The 18,496-nt window shown below is 46.0% G+C and overlaps 1 protein-coding gene across 1 annotated transcript in view; it reads left to right on the top strand.

The window, feature by feature from the left end:
* The window catches only part of LOC146863505 (uncharacterized), a 533,358-nt gene that overhangs the window by 428,973 nt on the left and 85,889 nt on the right, over positions 1–18,496 (top strand). The gene's annotated exons all lie outside the window — the stretch shown is intronic.

Raw genomic sequence — 18,496 nt, 5'->3', positions numbered from 1 at the left:
TTTAATCAGGTGAACATCACCCTGGGCGATCGTCTCATCACACAGAGCGATAACATGTACGCCTACAGAGCCTACCAAACTACAGCAGCGATGCCCTTGACACGCAGCTTTCAACAGGGCTCTTCTACAAGGATACATACAGCAACTTTGAAGTCACGGCGTTGGACGGTCCCAATCATGGTTTTGTAAAAAGAGCACGGTTTGCAGCAGGCAGTCACAACTTTGACCTTCTGGGCCGCATACATTCAGATCTCTTCTTCCAAGATAAACTGCTCATCAATGGGATTGATTTTAAGATCAAACTCACTCGCAACAAGGACTCATTCTGTCTCCTCAGCGGTGATGCAGACCAGTACAAACTGGACATCCTGTCCGCGAGCCTGTTTGTAAAGAGAGTGAAAGTGTCACCGAGCGTCAGATTAGCGCACGCCGACGCTTTACAAATAGCAAACGACAAGTACGCAGTGGAAAGAGTAGCTGTGAAGGTGTTCAGCATCCCCGCAGGTACCCGGTTAACCCAGCAGCAGAATTTATTCCTGGGACAGCTACCCAAACTCATCATCGGTTTTGTGGACAATACAGCTTTTAGCGGCACCTATACCTTAAACCCCTTCAATTTTAGACACTACAACATCAACTACGCGGCGCTGGTCCACGAGGGCAATGTGATTCCTGCAAAACCCTACACCCCCAGTTTTATAACCTCCAACTACATCAGGGAATATCAGGGGCTGGTTTCGAAAACAGGGAAGCATCAAAGGGACTGTGGTGTAGCCGTGTCAAGAGAAGGCTATAGGGCCGGATACACGCTGTTCGCATTCGACCTGACACCCGATATGGAAGACGGCGATCACTACAACCTGGTCAAAAACGGAAATCTAAAAGCTGAAATACAATTCAGTAATCCGCTGCCTACGAATGTGAACATGGCCGTATTTTCGGTATTCAACAGCATCATACAGATTAACCACGCCAGACAGATTTGTTTGACTACCTTAAAAACATTTGTGAAATGGACACTGTGCAGATACATGACTTCTTAAGCCGGCATAATTACGCTAGGAAAATACTTTATAGATAATGACAAGGTTACAGTGTTTGACAGTTCAGCAGAGTTCCCTGAGCACAGTATCTACACACAACCCATATTCAAGTTTGTGAAAAAAAGTCGCAGAGCGGGTAGTGTATAATAAGGTGAGGGTTCAGGATTCGGTAGCCATGGTATGCGGGGAACACTATTTATTTTATCCGTAAACTGTCGGATGGTGTGCTGTTTAGAAATTTCTTAAATCTATATTCAAGGGACCTTGTTAGCAATGATAGTCTAGTTGTGAAATATGTAAAAGAAAACACAAGGGCATCGGTCAGACCTGAGAAAACAGAATATGTTGTTTGCCAAAATTGTAAGGGCTTGTAACTTATGTACGTTTAATGATGAACGTCTAAAATAAAGGCATTTTGTTACAACAGGCATCCAGACTCTGTATTTCAATGCTTACACATGCACCATAATTCAAAAATGTTTTTAAAAGACGGCTGAGACGGTGTGAAAAGTTCTAATAGTGTTTATTACAAACAGTTATGTAGGTTGGGCATTACAAGGATAACCTCCACTGTAGAAATATATGTAGAAAAACCATACACGGTTATACACGTGATGAGTACAGTTGTTAAAAAAAAAAAAAAGTCCATAGAAACTTTAAGGATTAATCCTTGTAAGGGGTTTGGTCCGTGGCCTTTTTCTCTGCACGGCCGGCGCCGGCGTGGTGCTCCAAGAGGGTGATAGCCGCGAAACATCAGAGGAGGGTGGCGCAGGCGGAAGGGGTACCTTCAAACTTTCAAGCAGGCCGCGGTGCTCGTTGTTACCCACGAGTGTGGAAGGGATGTTAAGCTCGGCACTTGCGCGCAAACACTGCTCCCAACCTCTAGGAGCATTTTGCGGTGTTAGGATTTTGGGATGCGTGAGACCTTTGACTAGATCATACATGTGTGACCCAACAACCGTCTGCCCCTTGTAGAGAAATTCGCCTCGTTCATTCCACGCTGTTAGGTCTTTAGAAGCGGCTAGTTTTTGCGCTGCCCCCGGTGCCTCTGACTTATATTTTTTAAGAGGTCGTCAACAAAGATATCTGAGGATGTTGCAGGGGCCGGTTGAGGCTGCCGGGGTTGCGGAGCAGTCGGTGGTGTGGGTTGCTGTTTAGAGTCCGCTTGTTTTTCTCGGCATCCCACTGCTTGTAATAGCTTAGAACAATTTTAAGGGTGTTGGTGTAAAGGTTAGCTTTGTCGTACGGATTTAGCCCTGTCCGGTTCAAAATGTCTTTAATTTCAGCATCGATAACGACCATATAACCTCTACCTGTAAAACCCTTTTAGCACTCCAGCCTCTCCCCAACCCTCATTGTTCACTTTTCTTCCCTGACACAGCTCCTTCTAACTGCCCCTGCTGTGGATTTACCCTCCCATTGTACCCCTATCTGAGATCTACCTGCCACAAACATGATTTACCGTCGATTGCGGCTAATAAGAAAAAACGAACCTCGTACTCAATTAACTTTTTTTAGCCTCAATTGTCGATCACTCCCAAAACATAAGGGAGATATTCTTGATCTTCTTACCGACTCTCAACCTGATGCCATCTTTCCAACAGAGACCTGGCTCAATGAGAGCTCCGGACCCGATATTGCATACGCACTTCCCCCTAACTACACTTATCTCGGGAGGACAGAAATGGTGATGGCATAGCAATAATTTATAAAACAGCCTATACGTACAAATGGGAAGATCTGGATTTCAAGGATTGTGAAGCCGGTCTGTTCAAACTTTTGCTATCCCCCAACTTCACTCTTTCTGGGACCCTAATTTACCGCCCGCTGGACCTGCTGGTCCCTGGGCAGTTGCACTCCCAGACCTCATTGTTCCTTATTATTTGAGGCCACCAATGTTATGATTTTAGGTGATTTGAATCTACATTTTAATGAAGTTTCCTGCATTACGAGCTCCACTCTCTCAGCCGACTTGGCTGCTATGAATGTTTTCCTCCATAACTCAGGCCCCACTCATAAGGCAGGACATCTATTGGATCCAATTTTCTCTAACCTTACCACCATCTCTTGCAAACAAGCCATACCCATTTCCTGGTCTGACCACTTTCTCGTTGAATTTAAGATTCCAGATAAACGGTGCTTGAAGCATTTCGCTTCTTTCGCCAATCCTAGAAACTGCAATAACTGAAAAAATCTAGACATTAACAGCTTGAACCTATTTCTGAACAATATTATGCCTATAACTCCGATAACTAATTGAGATGACGATAAAGTCATCCACAATTGGCATACCTCTGCCATTGATGCATGCCTTCCTCTGTCCAATAAAAAGAATAAACGGGGCCACCATCGCCTTCCAGCTCCATGGTTCTCAGAAAAACTTAAAACAGAAAAAACTAAATGTAAAAATTTAGAAAGAAGTTGGCGGAAAAACTATGAGCCAGAAAAAAAATACTCGTACAAACTAGCTTTGAACAACTATCACTCAATGTGTAATGCTGCTCGGGCTGAGCACGCCAACCATATTATTTTACAATCACAAAATTGCCCCTAAGTGCTGTTTGGAGTGGTGAAGGGACTCTCGAGCGATGCCTGTCAACCCGAGCCTCCAGATCTTAACTCTAAACAATGTAATGACTTGGCGACATTTTTTGTGGATAAAATTGATAAAATCTACTCCGAATTTCACAAACACACCACTACCACTTTAAAGCCCCACTCTAATGATTCTATATCGCCTTGTACCGCTCAGGAAGTAGCCCAAGTCAGTAGCAACAGTTTCCTGAACGAATGGTCTCCCCTGGACTTTCTCTCCTTCCATAACATTCTTACGGGTATTAAATCTGGCTTCCCTCAGGACCCGATCCCCCTACTGTGCTTCAAAAACTAGACCTCCCCATACTCTCCTCTATCATGGAGCTCCTTAACACATCACTCCAGGAAGCTAGGGTTCCTGCAGCCTGGAAACATGCAATGCTCCTCCCTCTACTAAAAAAAGCCAACTCTGACACTGAGATTCTCTTTAATTTCCGCCCCATTTCCCTGCTTCTAGTCTTCTCTAAGATCTTGGAAAAGAACATCAACCTCCAATTGACCAAGTTTGTTGAGGCTCAAAATATCTTACATCCTTCTCAATCGGGCTTTAGAGCCGGCTTTTCCACAGAATCGACATTACTGGGTGTTACCGAAAATATTCGTCAATTAGTCGTCAAAGGAGAGACGGTGGCACTTATCCTACTGGATTTAAGTGCAGCATTTGATAGTCTCCCACTCCTCACTCTTAAAGATTCTCGATACTAAGGGCATCGGCTGCAACGGACTCATGTGGCTGTCCAGCTTTCTATCAAACAGGACCTTTCAGGTCTTCTCTTCTACGGCTCATTCCCGGACTAAGGTGTCCTCGTATGGAGTCCCCCAGGGCTCCATTCTCAGCCCATTGCTTTTTAACATATATGTCAGCCCGTTGGCCATGATAGCAGAGCAAGCAGGTCTAACTATTTACTCCTATGCTGACAACACCCAGCTTATCTTCTCGCTTTACTCCAAGGAAACTTTAAAGTCACCCTCTCTTCAACCGGGGTTATTAAAGATAGCCGACTGGATGCACGCAAATAAACTTAAGCTAAAGGGAGGAAAAACCGAACTCCCCATCTTTGGTAACAAAAAATCTCTTTGGGGCCCCCAAGATTGGCCTCCACAGGTGGGTGATCTTCCGCTCCTATCACAATCGGCGCGCAACCTTGGCGTCATTATTGACAATCAACTGACAATGAAGCAGCAAGTGATTAAAGTTGCTTCAACTTGCTTTGCTATTCTAAAGTGGCTACGGAAAATCCTGTTGATGCTTCCCGCTGCCACTCAAAAAACTGTCATCCAGGCCTTGGTGGCATCCAGACTGGATTACGGTAATGTGCTCTATCTGGGTGCCGGCAAGGAAGTGCTCCGCAGACTGCAGGTGTTCCAGAATTCCGCTGCTAGACTGCTTTGCCAACTTCCTAGAATGGCCCCCACTTCTGGTGCACTCCGTGAACTTCACTGGCTGAGAATTGACAATCGCGCCAAATTCAAAGCCCTCTGCTATATGCATAGAATAAACATGGGCTCAGCTCCCCACTATCTTAGGGCCTTGGTCCAACATTATCGCCCTTCACGCTCACTTCGATCCTCGAATCAATTAAAATTTCAGGTGCCCAGAATCAAACGAGCCAGAATGGGAGGACGCTCTTTTGCCTTTTTAGCTCCCTCCTTCTGGAACTCTCTTCCTATGCACCTACGTCATGAAAGGCAGTACCTCAAATTTCGCAAAGATCTGAAAACATGGCTTTTTAATCAGTAAAACCTGTGAATATTCCGGTTTGCCCATGCCTCTTGTCTTGCATTGCCCCCAGGCGGGGAAACCTCCGGGTAGCTGTGCGACCTACAAATATAATAATATAAAAAATAAAATAAATATAAATATATAGAGTCTCATTTCGCCGTATAGCCCAGGCGTTGTCCGTAGAAGAGCCCAAATGTTCCAGCTGCTGTCTAGGAACCAAATACATCTTTGAGGTGTGCTCCATCACCGGCCCGTGAGGAGGCTTGTAATTAGGGGTATAGCTATGCCCAGCAATGAACCTCTAAAACCCCCAGACTGTTTCACCAGTTTCTTCTTGGTAATGAGTGAGGCCCTTTTGTTACTGAGCTTCCTGATAAGATGACGCTTCTTCAAAACCTGTAACTGCCTCTTTGATATAGAGACGTTACCTTTTAGGGTGTTTAGGGCTATTTCTGAAATGGCCGCCACTAAATCATCAGAAGCCGCGCAGAGGATGGCCTTTCGGTGCTGGGGACTGGCTGTAAACAACATTTTCAGGAGATCAAAATTACGGCTTAAGTGTTCAGACATGGTTAGCACTGTGTTTCATAAGGTTCACCCCACAAATGTCTCTAAAGGTCTTCAACGCCGCTTTTAACAGGCCCGGGACTTTATCTTTGGGGTGTAAGAGACTGGGAGCTCAGGGGGAAAAATATCTGCCCTAAGTCTGTAGTCTTCTAGAGTATTATTTTTTAAGTCGACCAGCAGGTAACGTGGGGTTTTACTGTAGCGTTGTTGAAGGCCTCCATGAAGAAGTGAGTGTCTCCAGGGTACATCTGTTTAGCTATGACGGGTATTTGTTGCTAGTCACTGTGGTTTTTAAATAAAACAAGGTATGAGGCGTTGAGAGCTATAGAGCGACTGTTCTTACCCTTGTAAAACAAGTTCTGCACAATGTAGCATATGCTTAGATTGCGGTGGTGCGAATATTGAGTAAAAGCTCTCTCTAACTCAGGATGATCACCACCTTCACTAGGTCATCGACAATTATCATGTTTACAAGGGTCGTGGCAGTAACTCATCATCGTTGAGATTATCAGGTATACCTTCTATAAATCTGATATGGGGAAACTACGGGCCAGGTCAGTGTAAAGAGCTTGTGAGCATGAATAAAGCCACACAATGTTGTAAGGGGTTTGGGATAAAACGCCGGCAGCATTTTCTAAGAGCTTTTTTATAAAGTAGCTCTTACCACAGTTTGAGGGCCCTGCTAACACACAGGAAAACAGATGTTGTAACCTGATGTCCATGGTGCGGGGGCTGTCTCTCTAATGTGACTAATAACCATACGGCTGTGTTTTATAGTCAGCAGTCAGGACCCTTTTATCAAAAACAACGCGTAAGGTTTTATGTAAGAGCTGGGTTGTAATTTCCCACTTCTTTTTGGATCGGACTATGCATGGCTAGTGCACAACTATGGTTTTAGAATTTTCGCAATCGTCTGATGCAGCGTATTCGTGCACCAGATTCTTCAGACTGTCAAAATTGATTTTGATGGTGTTACTGACATTTAATGTTATGCCTTTGACCTTAATACACACTTTGTTCTTGTTTGTGCGGTAGGAGTAGGTCTTAGGTCCGGATGAGGTATATTCTATTATATGCTCATCCTTATCGAGTTCGCTGGTCAAATTACCTAGATATTCCCCAAGAGGAGGGTCTTCATCCCCTGGTTTACTCAGAAAAATCAGAGTCAGCATTATGATACAAGCAGCGGTCCTGGAGTTTATCCATAACCCTGTAAAGCTCTAGACGAGCGTGGGCAGTCGTGAAGCACGCTATGAAGATGTTTCTGTTGTTACACATTGTGGGGTATGCTTTTGTGTATTTCCAACACACAGTCGCGGTCTCGTCATCGATAAACTCGCAGCTGGACACCTCGTAGCAAGGGGCAAATAGGTACTTAAACAGCTCTTCAGGATCTGTTAATAAGGTTGTATTTGACAGGTTTGTACGCTGTGCGAATTTTCCCCATAAGGAGTTGAGGCAGAGTTTGGCTAACTGTCGACTGGCTGGGTAAACCTCTATCAAATGGGGGCGTAAATGGATACCCTTGTGAGCGTAGTAGTCATTGATGTATTTCTGCTTTGCATCCGGACTAGTACACCATTCGGGATACCCTGAGGCCTCCTGCTTGTCTCTGAGAAACAGATTATTGTATGGGGCAAAGAGCCGTGTAGTGGTCCTCTTAAAATGCCACACCTTGTGTATCCTCCCGAGCCTGTAACCTTTCTCTAAGGCAGCTTCTACCTCGATGCTGCACCAGGTCACTGTGAGCATCCTTTGTTCTTCGGTGTGTCTACACCCGACAACCTCTTTAAACACAGCACATGTTCGACAGAGGGGGAACATCAGTTTACCATCGACTCTGTATGGTAACGCAAGAAAGTAAAGCTGCCTTGGAGGATAGATTTCACAGTTGACTAGCCCAAAGTATTCAGATATGGGCTTAAAATCTCTATTTATAATGGTGGGGTGCCCTAAGGGGTATACCTTAATTTTGTTCACAAATGGGTACAGACTGGTGAAATCATAGTAGTGTATTTTCTCACCCTCACCTTTGTACGACCTCCGAATAAGGCATCGCAGAGTTCCAAGGGTTCTGGTAAATCACGACTCTGAAGGAAAGAGCAGAGTTCAGTGTTGGTTGTTAGCATATCTTACCACTCATGCTCCCATAGGACCCTCCTAGCAAAGCCACATTTTTCAACATACTGGGCCTTCAACAGAGTACGTCTGTGTAAGTGTTCAAATTTGTTAAACTCGTGGGGCTTGTAACACTGAGGGCAACCATGGTAAAAACAGCCGTTGTATTCAAAGGCTGTCGGCACTCCCTTAATTACAGCGTACCCATCCAGGTAATAGGGACCCACGCGGTATTCGCCACCCTGTAAGGCATGCTGAATATGTATGTCTTCTTTCTCAGAGACGTACATGAGCCACCGGATCGAGGGGGTTGAATAACGTTTCTGTTTGCCGTTATAGAGGTCTGGCGGCACTAGAGCGATACTTTGTGGTCTTAAAAACATGTGTTTGTAGATGGACATACTCATGGAGGCCAATATGATGTTTTGAAAAGGGTCTATGTATTCGACCATCTTTGTCATTTGAGGCGTCCTGGGTTTCAAGACCCTGACTTTCTTTGTCATTTGAGGCGTCTTGGGTTTCAAGATCCGGACTTTCTTAGTAATCTCCACCACAACATCTCTGAAGAGGTTGCGCGCTTGTCGCAGGATCATTACATCAGCCTAACAATAAGCTTTAAACTCTGTTTGAAAATTAAACTCATTTTCACGGTTTTCAGAGTACCATTGTAGAAAGCTCTCTTTCTCAGCTGGCATCATATATTCAACCCCGTAACTGTCAGGAGGTGGCATGGGGCCCACAAAATTCTGGATTGCCCAGGTGTTAAAAAAGTGTGGAAAATAACCTTTACACCTGGGGAAACCAAAGGCTTTTGGCAGCTTGCTCAATTTCATGGATAGGAAATTCAGGGTGTCTATAAATGTTATTTGTAACTGGCCGGGTGTTAACAACATCAGCTTGGAACCCTGAGTGATGAGTTCTACTTGTACCTTTTCATGAATCATATTTTGTCAAATAAAGAATGAGTCGTAGGCTTTTGAGTTGTGGGCCAGCATGGTATACCCTTTGAATTTGGTTTGAATGAAAGTGTTAAGGAAATCTCCAACGCACGTTTTTCTAGGTAACCACCTCCAGCCTATCTGAACAGTATGGTTTGTGCCTGTGTGCGCCGGACTCATGGAGGCCTCTGCTTCAGACCCACTCCGCGACCCCTCTATGTATTCCGGTTGGTGTAGTGTAGGTGTTCTACCACCGACGCCCTTCAATTGCCAGCCCCCCGGGATGTTCTCTCCTGAACTTGTGTATTGGTGGGTGGCTGGTACTGTTGTATGTGGTTTAGACGTAGCTTGTGAAACGGTATGACTCTGTTTGCGTGGTTCTATGTACTTTTTACGCCTGAGTAAGCGTAAGAAGCGCAGGGACTTTGTCAGTACTGTTTGGACCTTACTGCTATATTTTGATGTGGGTGCTCTTTTATTAACACCATGGGCATAGGGTTTCTTTAGGGGATGGCGCTGCCCTAGTCACGCCTGTATACACCATATGTCTGATCCCGCTTACTGACACGTTTGGAGGATCACCCTTTTACACAGGTCAACCCTTTGCAGTATCTTCTGCTGTGCCTCCACCATGACCCTGTCACCGCTACCCCCCAACCCCAATTTTAAGGTTGCGGTGTTCGCTTGGCGTTTTAGCTTTCTGACAGCCAATAGTATATCCTTTACTTGAGTCCCTGGTACCTCTTTGGGTTTACAGAGTCATATTGTGGAGGGGTGGGGATGAATACCGTGCATGGTTGTATAACAACCTTTAACACTCCTGGGGTCTCTCTCAGTCCTTCATCCCCAACACCACTCTGTAACTGAGGGCTTGGGGGGATCATAGAAACAGGATCCAAGTGCGAACCCCCGGGCGGTTGGGGAAGGGTGCTCACTAAATGACACCTCAATACTATGATTTGACCAGTCGTCCCAACCCGTACTGTTATTGGTGTATATTGTCGGGGGTGTTGCGGGGCTTACACTGGGCACGGGGCTGGTTGGGTCGTACGCTCCCTAAGGGGTGATAGGGGGCCTAAGGCACAGGGAATGTAAATGGCTGTCGAAATAATCGAGTGTCCTAGCGGCTAAGGCATTGTCAGGGCGGGGGTCTGGTGAAAGTGTAACAGCCGTCTGCAAAATGCTATTGCAGGTGTTAGAAGGCCCCCCGGTCGCTGCTTCTGAGGGTCTTTCAAGTTTATCTACAGAACCTGTCACTGTCTCGAGACACCCTTTGCTGTTGGTATAAGCTCCTCCTAAGGGTTGCCCATTTTCAGACACGCTGTCCCTAAACCCGTCAGGAGCAACTATAGAAGGTTTGGGGGGTTGTTCTATGGAGCATTCCTTTACTGACGTCGCTAGTTTGTTTGAAACTATAGAGGTCTTCAGAGGATGGGAAGGGTCCTGCGGTGTAGCGGGTTTGATTAAGGTCCCTTCCAATGTTTCTACTTGTAACGCCTATACCCCTTGCTTATTCTTAAGATATTTTCTTGAAAGCCTGTTGACTTTAGGGGTTTGGGGTTGTAACAGAGCTTCCCCAACCGGCGTCACAGCCGGTGGGTCCTTAGAGAGCGCAGGGTAGAGGGTTCATTCCCCTGCTTAGCAACATTTTTTAATGAGCGATCTAAAGTAGTTAGGGGTTTAGAGACCCCCGGTTTCTTGCTGAGGTCTAAAGGTGCTGCTTGGGACTCCAGGACCAACGACTTCTTCTTAAGGTTTAAAGGACCTGTTTGGGGCTCTGAGTTCAGTTGCTTCTTCTTAAGGATGGGTTTGTTTGAGATGAGATTCCCTTTTGAGGCCTCGAGAGGGTTCAGATATGCCTCGGATGTGTCGGTTCTCTGTTGTATGTGGGTGTGGTATGTGTAGATCTTGTTCTGGTGTACACGCCTACTCACACCTTTTGCCGCAGGCCCGGTGTTCAGGACTGTCTTTGTTATATCCCCCAGCGGTTTCGTAGCCCTCTTAGCCTTATGCGTATCTTCGCAGGGGTTCTTTTGAATGGCTCCTTGAATGTAACATAAAAATATATATTAGAAACAATAAGAAACCTGTATAAGATGTTTACACTACCCCCAGTAGCACATCTGGTACTACATGGATGTGAACCCCTTTGTTTGAGAGAATAAAACCCAGAGAGTTCGTTTTTCACACCCTTTTGTAAAAACACACCTGTTAACGGCCTTTTCCCAGATCCTTTCTTTGTCACAGGTCCATCGTTAGATGCTGAAGATTTCCTTTTCACAGGCCTTTCTTTTGGTCGCTGCGTCAGCTCTTGCACAATCATGGCTTCCAGGTGTGACTCCGAGGGCCCTGTAAAGAAAAAAAATAATCCCATTTGTAGTATAAACCAGGCCTTAGCAGGCCCCTCTGAGGAGCGTTCCTATAGTTCACAGCGGTGGTTTTTGGGCCTAGACACTCCCAAGTCTTAGACAGTTTAAAGAACCAGGGCCTTCTTGATTTACCTGTAAGAACGGTGTTATCCTGTACACTCAGCGACGCGTCTTGAGCCCCCGTGTGGCATTGTAGACCATCAAGAAACCTTTGTAGTTCGGGATCCATATCTATAAAATCACACATACATGAGAACCCCATTAGAAAAGCAGAGCTTATAAGATACAGGTGTACAAAACTATTCAGAACTATATGCCTCTAAATACATATACCGGTCTGTAGGGCGCGCATTTCATCGTCTGTGAGGATTAATTGCGGCATGTCCTGCGTCTGGGTTAAATAAAAAAAACGGCTGCTTTAAAACCAAACCTCATAAAAATGATATTACAATTTCATACATTAACCCTAGAAAGCGCAAATACACAGCACATAGGGACACGCATCCTTACACCGGGTATACGTAAAACAATATCTAGGAACATGTTACAACGGTTATGGGTGTACAAACTGTAGGCACAACATGTCAGACCCACAGCTAAACGTCCTGGCTAAAGTTTTGAAAACATAAAAATCAAAATTGAAAACAAAACCCGTGCATTTATGGCGTTGTACACATTACAGCATGTATATAAAACATCTGGGTATTTGATGCACCCTCAAAGCAGCCGCTAGAAAAATCATATATCCCTCTCTAGAATGAGTATTAATCACAGGAGTTACCCAGACATTTATTTATTTTACCCTGGCAGCAGAGGAAACAATAATTGGGGTATCTGATGCCTTTATAATAAATAAGTCCTTAAGCTATGGGCGTCCATTCATGTTAAAATAAAAAAATATATATATATATTTATTTATTTATTTTTTGCATGAAATGTTTCTGACAATGTATCCAGATATATGATACAACAAGTACCAGCATCAGGACTATTGGCTTTGTCCGTGGTTGTTAGTTGCATAAGATCAATAAGCATCAACTATGGCACTATGGCGGGTATATAATATTGAAAAAGCTTCCATTTAAAGCCCTGGTGACGACATGCCAATGCTGCTGCTTAAAGCTGTGTTGCACACCCTTAGGGGTCAGGCTCGCAATGCCCATTGGGCTCGACCACTACGTGTTAGCGTTGCTTTGTTGTGCTTTCACCCATCTTAGAGCCCCTGCATAACTACAGTGCATATTGCTTCATTGGGGAATCCCTACCGGGAGCTTCCCCTCAGCGTTTGACGAAGGAAGGCCCTCCCCTCCGTGATATCATCACGGGGAGACCCCTAACGTCATGGACGGGCGGGTCCTTCCTTCTGCCAGACGCGAAGGGGCAGCTCCTGGCAACCATGATGCTGCCGCCATTACCACCCTCGTGGGGACCCAGTAAACACCGCCAACCACCCCAGAGCAGCGCCTTCGGTAAGCGGGCTCCAGGGTCTTATTTTTTTTATGCTTTAGGGCCTCGTGCCTCGCACTGCTCCAAGGGCATAGGAGCCCCCACCACTGCCGCATAAGCCACCCGGAGCACCGCATGGAGCTCAGTGGGCCTTTAATTTTAAACAACGGGGGCCTCGCGACACACACTGACCCCAAGGCCGCAGGAGCTCCCCACCCTGCCGCATAAGCCACTCCGAGCACCGCATGGAGCTCAGCGGGCTCCGGGGGCCTTTAATTTTAAAAAACGGGGCCTCGCGCCCCACACTGACCCCAAGACTGCAGGAGCCCCCACCCCTGCCGCATAAGCAACCCGGAGCTCTGCATGGAGCACAGTGGGCTCTGGGGGCTTCAATTTTTTTTAAACAGGGCCTCGAGTCACACACTGACCCTAGGCCACAGTAGCCCCCACCCCTACCGCACAAGCCACCTGGAGCTCCGCATCGATCACAGTGGGCTCCAGGTGCTTCAATTTTTAAAAAACGGGGCCTCGAGCCCCTGGAGCTTAAATTTTTTTAAACGGGGCCTCGAGCCCCACACTGGCCAAAGTCCTCCGGAGCCCCCACCAATGCCACATAACCGCCCTTGGCAGCACATGGCCCACAACCCTGGAGCCCCTCAGATGTTTCTATACCTTGTTAAAGGGTTAAGGCTGTATCAATGTGCATAGTCATAGCCATTAGTGGTATTCACTCTTAAATGCACGCCTAAAACGCTCTACACTGTATTTGAAACGGCAGCATTATTCACCTTAAGCATCCTACCAACCCTCATTAAGCACTAATTAAACCATCGTGAACACATCATACACTGCGTTAAGCAGCCTTTAAAAATACACCATTGCTCACCTTAAATGCAGGCCCTGTTCGTTTTGCGACGTTAAAAAACTTAAAATTACAACCACATTTCACTGCCAGCATTATTAACATTAAACAACATATCACAGCGCCTTAAACATTATTTAAAACACTATGAGCACTGTCCTACATAGCTCGAAAACCCTTTTAAAATGCAACTGTTCACTTAAATGCAATCCCCCATACATTAAATAACCCATAAGACGGCAACATTGAACAATCCCCTTATTTATTTACCTCCATTACTTTGTAGCATGCGGCGTCACTGTGACAAGTTGCTCTGATCCATTATTCCCTTTAAAGTCCTGAGCGGGGTCTGTATCACTGCAAATCCCCAATACACCGTTCCAGAAGCGTGGCCTCTGTATGTGCTTTGTGTGTGAGTCATGTACTTGTGGGGGTTTATACTTTGAATTGTATGCTAATTATACATGCCGTCCTTTGTGGAGGTGGGCTCCTAATGGGTGATAGTGCATTGATTTGCGGTTTCATTTCCCAACCCCTGCCCTGAGGGCTTACCTTTGGGACCATCTTGTACACCGGCCTCTACTGTCATGCAAACATCTCTTTTGGGGGAGGGGTTAGGCTGTAGCAGCATCTGCACTTAAGGTCGTTTCGCTGGTCTTAGGGGTCATCCTTTTGCATTCATCTTATCCCGAACCATCTGCTAATCAGGACTGTAACCTTTTTAGGGTCGCTTGACCCCCGGCATCTGTGGCTAATTACATTTCAGGACTTTAAGATGCTTCCTTGTGTGATCACCTTGTACTTTAGCCCGTCTTCTGATAAGCAAGATTGACAACCCATTTGTTGAAGTTTGCTGCAGCTGCCTCTGTGCTTAAGTTCAGTTCGCAGATCCTAGGGCACCTCCTGCTACAGTGTAACTTATCCCGGGGACATCTACTAATCCCTCCGTTCACCTCTTTTTTGGGGGGAAGGTTTTCCTCTGCAGCTGTGCTTAATTACATTTCAGGACTTTAAGATGCTTCCTTGTTTGACCCTTTTGCAGTTCCATCTGTGCTTAATTACTTTTCACAAACTCTTCTTTTTAACATTTAACCCTCCCCTCTGAGCTGTGTCAACAAAGGGCTGGGAGCTGGCTGCCTGCGCGTTTTCACAAATCCCCATGCAGTGACATTTCTGGCCCAGCTCGCTTTTAGGTCTCGCCTACGCAGCACGCATGCACTGTGTAGGAGGAGACCTTTAGCCATCGGGTCCCCTTTTTGCCCAAAAAATGTGCATGCGTTCCATTGCCTTCAATGGTAATCCGTTCACCCTTGCGGGAGCGAGCTGCAGCGCCATATGGTATCAATTATCGTGCCTTGCTGCTTGCTCCCGCAAGGGAATCACACAGGGCTCCTCCTCTCCAACTGCTGCCGCGCGAGGCGCGCGCTTTTGTTTAAAACGCGCTAACGAGGAGAATCGCCTTGTGATGTTTGCTGCCTACCACCCTTAGCCCGTCAGGCTGTTTTTTCACTGACACATGCGCACAGCGCATGTGCCCTCAAATGAAACTTTGTTGGCTAAGCCAGGGGTTACCTTGATCTAGCTCTGGCCTGCTCCGTGCACCTCCCCTAGATGACGCAGGTCAGCCGTCAATTTAGATTGCAGACACGGGCGCTTTAAGCCTTCAGCCCGTACTGCCTGGGGCTTGCAATCAATTGAAGACTCCTCCTCACAGTTCCCTATGTAGGGGGCGTGCCAGTAAGCATGTGACCAGGTGTCATCAGCTTTGTGACTCTGTGAGGTCGGGTTACATTTAGTAAGCATACTCTGTATTTACTTCGGGGTGCTTGCACCGAGTCTGTTTTAATCAGCACCCTTTTTCACTTTCCCTTGCTGGCTCTCAGACAGTCGGAAGACAGAAGACACGACCCGGACATCGGAGAGAGCTGGTCTGTCCTGCAGAGGAAGACTGCCTGTGTATCTTCCCTCAAACCCAATCAAAAGCAAGTCGGGCTCCCAGTAGGCCTTTTAGAGCATTTTATTTTCCTTTGTTGCTGTATATATGTTGACAGGTGTGATCTCCTTCATTTGCTTTCACAAAAGTGGCACATGTTACCATTTTGAAAGAGCTCAGCAGAGACGCCAAGGATTGGATGTGACTATAGTGTGAACACTTCTATAATGCACTGACAGGCACTCTGCTCCAGAGATCTCAATAATGCCCTGTCACAAACACCCGGACAACCTAAACTCACCCAGATAGACATTTTGAGGCAGGAGCTGTTGAACATATTTAATGTAGTAAAATATGGGGCATTCTTTAATCATTTTAAAAATATCAAGACCACATGTTCAGAAATGATTTATAAATCTAGCTTTCCACAAAATTCTTTATTGAAATTAGCTTGAATATACCCCTTTGCTTTTTTTTTTTAAATGTCAGTTGCGTTTTCTTGCTTTGCTGCCCACAACTTAAAACTCATTCACAACTTTTACGCCCCTCTGCTTTAAAATGTCACCAACCGCCACTGGTAGTTAGCGACCCACGCCCCATAACATATCAGTCTCTTTCTGTTCTTTCTTTTGGTACTTGAGGAGGCAAACGGGAGTGGGTGGGGGGGGATCTTCACGTCTTTTCTCAAGCACACGGGCCGCGTGCAGGCTATAGCGAGGGTCCCGCAGGGCTGGGTCAGGGCTCGGTTACCAGCAGGAGGGGGCCTTAGGAAGGGGCCCTCGCAGGGTTTGGAGCCGCACAAATTTTTTTAGCCACAAGCGTTTCCGTTCAGAACTTGCATACTTCTGCATCTTTCGGACGACGACTCTGGACGTACTTTTTAATTGGCTGCGATATTATTTTTAAAGTGATGCTGCCACCCATCTTGATTTTGGTCACAGATGCGTCCGCTTTCAACATCCCGTAGAAGATGCGCTGACTGTGCGCGGCCGTTTCACGAAAGAAGGTAAAACCTTAAATTGCGGGCGCAGGATCAACAGTAACAAGCATTGGCATAGCAATAGGTCTCGCCTTTGGGACCTGCTGCATAAGTAAATACTTCTAAGGTCCCAAAGGCGGGACTTATTGGCTATGCCAATGCTTGGTTTTTTTTTGTCACGGCTTGAACAGACCCTGGCATGCCCCTCTTAGACACAGTCAGTTTTGCGTTCACGGTCTTGTCACCAAATTTACACTACCCTAACCATATGCTGCTATTAAACCTAACACCACCGTCAACACATGCTCACCCTCTGACACAAACCCTATGCCACACCTCTGCATCAGGCCAGTTCTGTGTAGGGCTGTCACCCATACAGCATGTCCACATAATTTCTGTGCACTTTTAAGGACAGACAAACATGTCACTTCTGCGGCCAGACCTGTCACTTTTAAGGACACAGCGAAGGGGCGGGAGACCTACGGGGGACCTGTCACTTTTAAGGACATGCATGGTGATGAATGGTATCTGCTTATACTACTCATGCTTTCAGCTGCAACCTCATTTTCACAAACCCTGGTCTGGGATTCGAAATCAAAGGTGAGAGTCCTTTTGTAAAGTTGTTTTTCCCTTTTTTTATTTATCTCTTTTTTTACTTTTGCTTTTCTAAAACTGTTTAAGGGTTGTGGTTCCTTGCAGGCTGCGTTTTTTTTTAAAAAGCCTGGCATGTTAGGATCATGTTTTCTATTGCAAGATGCACTTCCCAACCTTCCTTTGTCATGTACACAGATACCAGCCCTTGAAGCAGACTCGTGTCTCTCCCCCCCCCCCGGCCTTAGTTGCTATTATGAGATGTGCTGTTTGCAATGGTTTTATACCACAGTGGTAGATTAAGTGCTAGACACTTTAGTTTTTAACTACACAGCACTTGGTAAATCTCTCCTAAACAAAACAAAAATCATCTTAAAACAGTTTTGGACTTGTGCCGGCCCATTATTACTATTGGTTGGCTCCTACATTACTCTCGTTTCCTTGCTTCTTATTGGTCAGTGCCTCCTTTTGGCTTCTTGTGTGTCTCTGCCATGGAGCATGGACCAAATACAGCTTCCTGTCTGCTGCCAGTGTCCTTCCACAGGCTGAAGCCTCCTGCAGGTACTTTTTTTTTTTTTAATAACACTTTGGGACATGCACTCTTAGAGTGCATGTCTTTGAAGTCCCTCTCCTCCCCTCCTACAGCTGTTTCTGCTCCCTCTGTTTGCTGTCCATTGTTTCCTCCGTCGCCATCCTCCTGCTGTCTGTTGTTTCATCCTCCTGCTGTGTCCTTTCTGTATCCCACCCCCTTTCCTCCTTCCACTGTTTGCTGTTGTTGTCTCCCCCCCATACCCCTGGGCTGTTTTTAGACAGACAGCAAAGCAGCACATGCTGCTATGCAACATGACTTAAAAGGAGGGGGGGAGCCCTATAATGCGGTTAACCCTGGGCACATCTTTACTCATAATTTTTTTTAATTTATTTAACGTTCAGCTATGTTGCACAGCAGCTTCCACTGCAGTACAACTTGCACAAAAAAATTAACAAAGCCAATAGATCTCTCGGAGGCAAAACCTACTGAATTTGCTAATGCTTTTTAGACTGCATCTATATTTACTCCCGCCCTCCGTATGTTCCTCTGCAGTCACCTGGAGGCCTGTCTCTTCCTGCCCCCTCTCCACCATTTGCACAGCTGCCCCTTCAATCTCTGTATAGGGATTGGGTGTTCCAGTGATATTTTTACATGGAGGGCACACACGACTGCCGTGATTGCTAATAAGCAGGGTTTGATTTCCACCGTGGTCTGTTCCAAAATATACGCTCACACCGTTTACTACCTTCTTGTCACATTTTTTGTTTGTTTTTACCTAACCTTCCACGTTCCTACTTAAG

The sequence above is a fragment of the Triturus cristatus genome, chromosome 2_2 (genome assembly GCF_964204655.1).
Source record: "Triturus cristatus chromosome 2_2, aTriCri1.1, whole genome shotgun sequence".
Taxonomy (NCBI): Eukaryota; Metazoa; Chordata; class Amphibia; order Caudata; family Salamandridae; genus Triturus; species Triturus cristatus.
The sequence above is the reverse complement of the archived record's forward strand: the minus strand, read 5'-3'. Positions and strand labels throughout refer to the sequence as shown.